The sequence below is a fragment of the Euprymna scolopes genome, chromosome 2, assembly GCF_053919585.1.
Source record: "Euprymna scolopes isolate OS-2025 chromosome 2, ASM5391958v1, whole genome shotgun sequence".
NCBI lineage: Eukaryota > Metazoa > Mollusca > Cephalopoda > Sepiida > Sepiolidae > Euprymna > Euprymna scolopes.
The window spans coordinates 183,242,830-183,248,829 of record NC_136483.1 but is presented as its reverse complement, the minus strand read 5'-3'; the positions used below and the strand labels follow the sequence as shown (position 1 = coordinate 183,248,829).

At 33.8% G+C, this 6,000-nt stretch overlaps 1 protein-coding gene and 1 pseudogene across 1 annotated transcript in view; both read left to right on the top strand.

Annotated features, from left to right (window-relative positions):
- LOC145243644 (5S ribosomal RNA) overlaps window positions 1-18 on the top strand; it is a 117-nt pseudogene extending 99 nt beyond the window's left edge.
- The window catches only part of LOC145299351 (uncharacterized), a 348,674-nt gene that overhangs the window by 19,133 nt on the left and 323,541 nt on the right, over window positions 1-6,000 (top strand). The gene's annotated exons all lie outside the window — the stretch shown is intronic.

The following is a 6,000-nucleotide window of genomic DNA, read 5'->3' as shown; positions in this document are numbered from 1 at the left end:
TTCTAGGCGCTGTATGTGCTTTCCGCTTTTCTCAGCATTATTTGCAGTCGTCCTGAACCTCCATTTGGCACTGGTATTTAACCATGTTGATTCAGGAGAGGTGTGGTTGGCGATTGCGCAACCCTTGTCAAAAAAAATTTCCCGCGCAGGCATACTTACTGTGGGTATCCATAGTCTGTCAAGACTGAAGAAACCTTTATCTATAATATAAAGCTGAATGTGTGTGTGTCTGTGTGTGTGTGTCTGTGTGTGTGTGTGTGGTCACGAATAGGCTCCTATATAGTTAACTATTTTAAAAAAACTAATTACATATAATTATAGATGTATCGAGAGACAGGAATGGGTATGTTTGATCTGGCAGAATGGTGGTTCATTAAAATTGTGGGGTCTGCGTTTGCGCCTGGTCCACAAAGTATGGAAATAAAATATTTAAAAATTAAAAAAAATACATTTACAAGTGTTTTTGATATAGATGTACATAAGAATACTTTGATAAGTATGTTTTACCTTAAGTAGGGATGGTATAATAAAATTGTGGGGTCTGCGTTCGCGCCTGGCTTCCATAGAATGGAAATAGGCATAAACTTTAATAAAAGACTTTTCATATCTATCTGCGTAAGTATATTGTGATAATTATGTTTCTGTTTGAAGAAATATGGTATAATAAAATTATGGGGTGTTCGTTCGCACCTGACTTCCATAGAATGGAAATATGTCATAAAGTTTAATAAGGTTTTTTTAATATAGATCCACATAATATTGTGATAAGTGTTTCAGGCTTGCAAAGAGAAGGTCTCAAAGACTTAATAAAATGAGTCTCTAAAATTTTCAAATGATAGGGAGAGTGCGACTTACTAAGGATCGTAAACATGTCATCACTGAAATTCGTGGCACACACATGGTTATTTATAAGATGGTCGCAAATCGCAGAACCATACGCATTACTCAGAACATCCGAGGGTGAAAAATTTGCATAACGAATCTTTGAAGGCACATGCTGTTTCAAACGAAAATCTAACCGTTACGATGTTCGCTCAACATAGTGCGCACTGCAACTAAATTTAAATAAATAAATATTAGAATTATTATGGTGGGGGGGAGAACATCTTTGCGAATAGACGGCAACATAGGCCTAGTTGAAAAAACAATCGCGGGTTCGATGCAAAATAACATCGTTGCGCAAAGAACTTTGCTTAGCAAATCGGTCACTGATGTTACCTAGCCAAGGAAGACGTAGGTACACAGGACATCTATGAGCTATAAATTTTGGTTTATGAAAATTGGAAACTTTCTTATTGATAGTAGTTTCAACAATATCCAAGGGGTAACCATTATTACAAAGGGTCTTAGTGATAAATTTGAGTTCGTCATCCAAATTAACTTCAGAACAAATCATCAAGGCCCTATGTGCTAAAGTTTTGATTAACTTATATTTTTGATTTATAGGGCAAAAAGAGTCCTAACGCATATAGAGACCCGTAAAAGTTGGTTTACAATAAACAGAAGTAAGAAAACACGAGGATGTCTTGGGACACAAAAACATCCAAAAACGGAAGAGTAGAATTCGTTTCCTTGTCTACCGTAAACTTAACGGCTGGATAAACGTTATTAAGGGACACAAAAAAAGCATCCGAATTCGTCTCACTGTCAAATAAGCAGAAAGTGTCGTCAACGTAACGAAAATAAATGTTTGGTTTATGCAAACCAGACAATAGACCCTCTTCATGAAAACCCACAAAGATATTAGCCAACGCTAGTCCCAATGGGGAGCCCATGGTAACACACACGCACACACACACACACACACACACACACATATATATATATATATATATATATATATATATATATATATATATATATATATATTGGCAGTACTTCCGTATCTAGAAGTATATCATTTTTACGCGGCGAAACATGATAGTATGATGTAATATATACGTAAAATAATCCTCGTTATATCTTTTATATGATGCGATCGTTGACTTATGTTGTTTTCGATATTAACAGTAATAATCTGCAGACTCCGATTTCTTCTTGAACTGCGAGAACATTCTTCCGTACACCACATCAATTTTTTAAACAATTTCTAAAAATAGTTTTTAATATTATTTTTAATCTTCGAAATGACGTTCTAGAGTAAAATTCTAAATTTACTTTTCTTTTACACCCTTAAAAAGTATCTATGACTTCCACTCCTCTTCACCTGTGTATTCTTCCATCTGGAATTTAGCTTTTCGGGAATTTCCATGGAATTTAATCTGTCCGCATCTAAAAGTAAAGAGAAATAAACATCAGTTAAAACAAATACGAACATTAATACAAGTTTATTCCCAATCATGACCGACCCGAAAAAATATTCCAAGCGAACACATACGGAAATTGCCACAGCTGATGATAAAAACAGTTGACATATCATAGGGAGATTTTTGAGGTGGAGTAGATGCAGATGTGAATTGATGAGCTGGAGTGCCAAGTTCGCCTCCTGTCGGTTCCATCGAATCATATTTGTACATGTAAATCGCTCCAAGCTGGGAAGCCAAGTGATGCAAGCAGCTAACAAGAATGAAAACTGATTATTGCAAAGACAGGGATAGATCAAGATTATAAGTAGAGGGAAAACAGTCAACAAGAAAAGAGTTATACAAGTCTGCAGTTCTTGTAAAAAAATACTGGAAGATGTATTAGAACAAGGTATCAAAACAGCAAATTGGTGGAGACCAGTAGATAGACAATGAATGAAGCGAGCTGGACCAAAGGAAGCAGGAAATAAATCAGGCATTTCTGAAGAACACATGTTATAATAGTATTTATAGAAAAGACTGATACATTGCGCTTATGAGAAGGAGTTCGCATAGAAGGGAAAAGGGTGACGGCAATAAAATGGCAGACACGTTTTTGTCGTCCATCATGTAATTTTTTTTTTTTGAATATTGGAAGAACTAGGTAAAGAACAATGCCAATAAACGGAATCGAGCCGGATAAGAGTTGTATTATGCTAATTCATACAGATCTAAGCTTTTTTTATACATTCAAATGGCGTTTTTTATCATTAAACTAAGGTTTTTTGTTATTAAGCTAATGATTTTTTATCATTAAGCAAATGAACTTTTTATAAGTAAGCTAACGACGTTTTTTATGATTAAGCAAATGACGAATGGCCTTTTTATCATTAAACTAATGACGTTTTTATCATTAAGCAAATGACGTTTTTATCATTAAACTACTGAGGTTTTTATCATTAATCAAATGACGTTTTTATCATTAGTCAAATGACGTTCTTATCATTAAGCAAATGACGAATGACGTTTTATCATTAAACTAATGACGTTTTTCTCATTAAACTAATTGCGTTTTTATCATTAAACTAATGACGTTTTTTATTATTAAACTAATGACGTTTTTATCATTAAGCAAATGACGAATGACGTTTTCTCATTAAACTAATGACATTTTATCATTAAACTAATGACGTTTTTATCATTAAACTAATGACGCTTTTATCACTAAGCTAACGACATTTTTATAATTAAGCAATAACGTTAAAATTCCATGTATTGTAATGTTCTAGACATATTTTAGTAAACAGCATGTATAATCTTTGTATAGGTTTCACCGCATACATGCAATAACATAAACACATTTCTTGATCATGATGTTTGCTGCGAGATGCTTGATTCTGAAGATATGCTTGCGGGAAATCCAGTCGGTCTTGAACACATTCCTGGTGTCATATCGATTAGATAAACTTTGATGTTCGTATAAAATAAATATATTCTGGTGTGTTTTCAATTAATGTTTTATATTTCATACGGATATCTTAGAGCTGATATCATATTTTCTGAATAGTTATTGTCGCAGGGTTTCTTTTCGTTTGTCTATCTTCTTTTTATATGTACTGGTGTTAATATGAATTGTGTATGCTTGCTGTCTTAGGCAACGGATAATTCCTTTCTTTCACAATGCTTGGACAGTAACAGTTGAAGTTGAAGCAGAGGGTATTATCCAGGAAATGTTGGCTCTCAGTGTACGGATGATCTGAATCTTGTGTTTTATTCGTTGTATGTATAATAATACAAAATATCCTCTTAAAAAGGTGTGTGTGTGTGTGTGTGTGTTTGTGCGTGTGTGTGTTAGATGGTGTGTAGGTGCAGCATGGGAAATAGTCAATGAAATAAAGAAATGTATATATTCAACTCGTATGTCTTCATCCTCTCATCTTCGCTTCCAAAAAGGCCAATAACCTGGGTGGCATTATGGACTTTTCTAAGGCATGTGGATGCTGGTCAGATTATGTTAAATTACACAAACATATACATATACATATATATATATATATATATACATATATATATATATACATATATGTGTGTGTTATTTGTTTTTGTGATACGTTTGGAATTAATTCAATTATTTACGAAAGTGCATTTTTACCTAAATGTGAGTTGGGAATAATTTTCCCTTAAACCAATCTTGTGCCCCCACATGGGGAGCAGTATATATATTGTTTTAAAAATATACTTATCAACTGACACGTGTTGCTTGACCTACGACTCATCAGAGTAGCTGGATCTGCCGGGATTCGAAATTGGGACCCCACGATAACGAGCCTGAACACTTTTTCCGCTCGTCCATCTCGCCGACGATTTCGATATATCGCGATTTACTTAGATGTTATTTGTTTGTTTTATATATATATATATATATATATATATATATATATATATATATATATATATATATATATATATATATATATATATATATATATATATATATATATATATATATATATATAAAGGAAAACATGCTTATTCAATTATATTTTACCTTTTATTTGTATCAGTCATTTAATTTATGAAACTCGATGTAACTATAGAGAATATACACATAAATGACAAATGACTATATTCGAATTCTTAAGATGTTGAATAAGAGCGTATCAACTTTAAAAGAAAATAAGGGAATATAAACATGATTTCAAAATCAAAAATTTGGAAGAGAAGTTGGAGTTAATTTTACATGTATTACGCCATCTTTTAATTTTTAAAATAATTGCAACTTCCCTTCCAATTTTGGGAGTTTGTAATCGTGCCAATTTTCTTTTAAAGTTGTTGGATTACTTTCCTTCTGATGAGTTAAGGGCGAAATAATTAAAAAAAAATGGCATAATAATCATATTAATGATTCTGCTCTATGAAACAGATGCTGTCAAGAATTGTGCAATTTAACACATACTTAAATAAACGGTAAGATGGTCAAAGTCTGGAAATTTGGAATATAGACTTTTATCATTTCATGGCAAGTTCGTAATAATTTTATGTCAGGTTATGTCAAATGCTACTGGTGCCATGTAACCGAGTACTACTTGCCTCATGCGACTAAACTGGTTCCCCCACCAGACTTGTTTGGTGAGGAGGGCGGCTAGTCTCCCTGAAGGATTAAAAACAAGACCTTCCAAAGGGCGAATGAACCCTTTTTCTGGGTCAATGGCCAATTAGCACCGTGTATATTTGTATATTTGTGTGTGTGGGGGGGGTGGAGAAGGCTCCCGTAAGCCGTGGTGAAGGCAACCATTCTAGGAGAAGCAAATCTCTGATATAAAAAAAACATAAAGCGGGAGACCAGTACCCGCATTAAGCTGGTCTGCAGTTTAATTTGTTGCTGGCTATGTTGCTCTTACTTGTTGCTGGATCTCAACATTTTGAACCGAGAGAGAGACTTAGCTGTCGTACAAAGCTAAGACTCTGTAACATCATCTGTGCATAGATACTCTCTCAGGCATTTGTCTATTAAAATGGTCCTGTAGCGATGGAAGTCATTTTTGGGCTCATGGACTTTAAGTGTCTGGGGGAGTGGCACTCGTCTGACAAGACGTTGCAATCATATATATATATACACATATATATATATATATATATATATATATATATATGTGTGTGTGTATACATATACATACGCACACATGTATAGTAAAAGAGAGAAAATGAGAGACAGAGA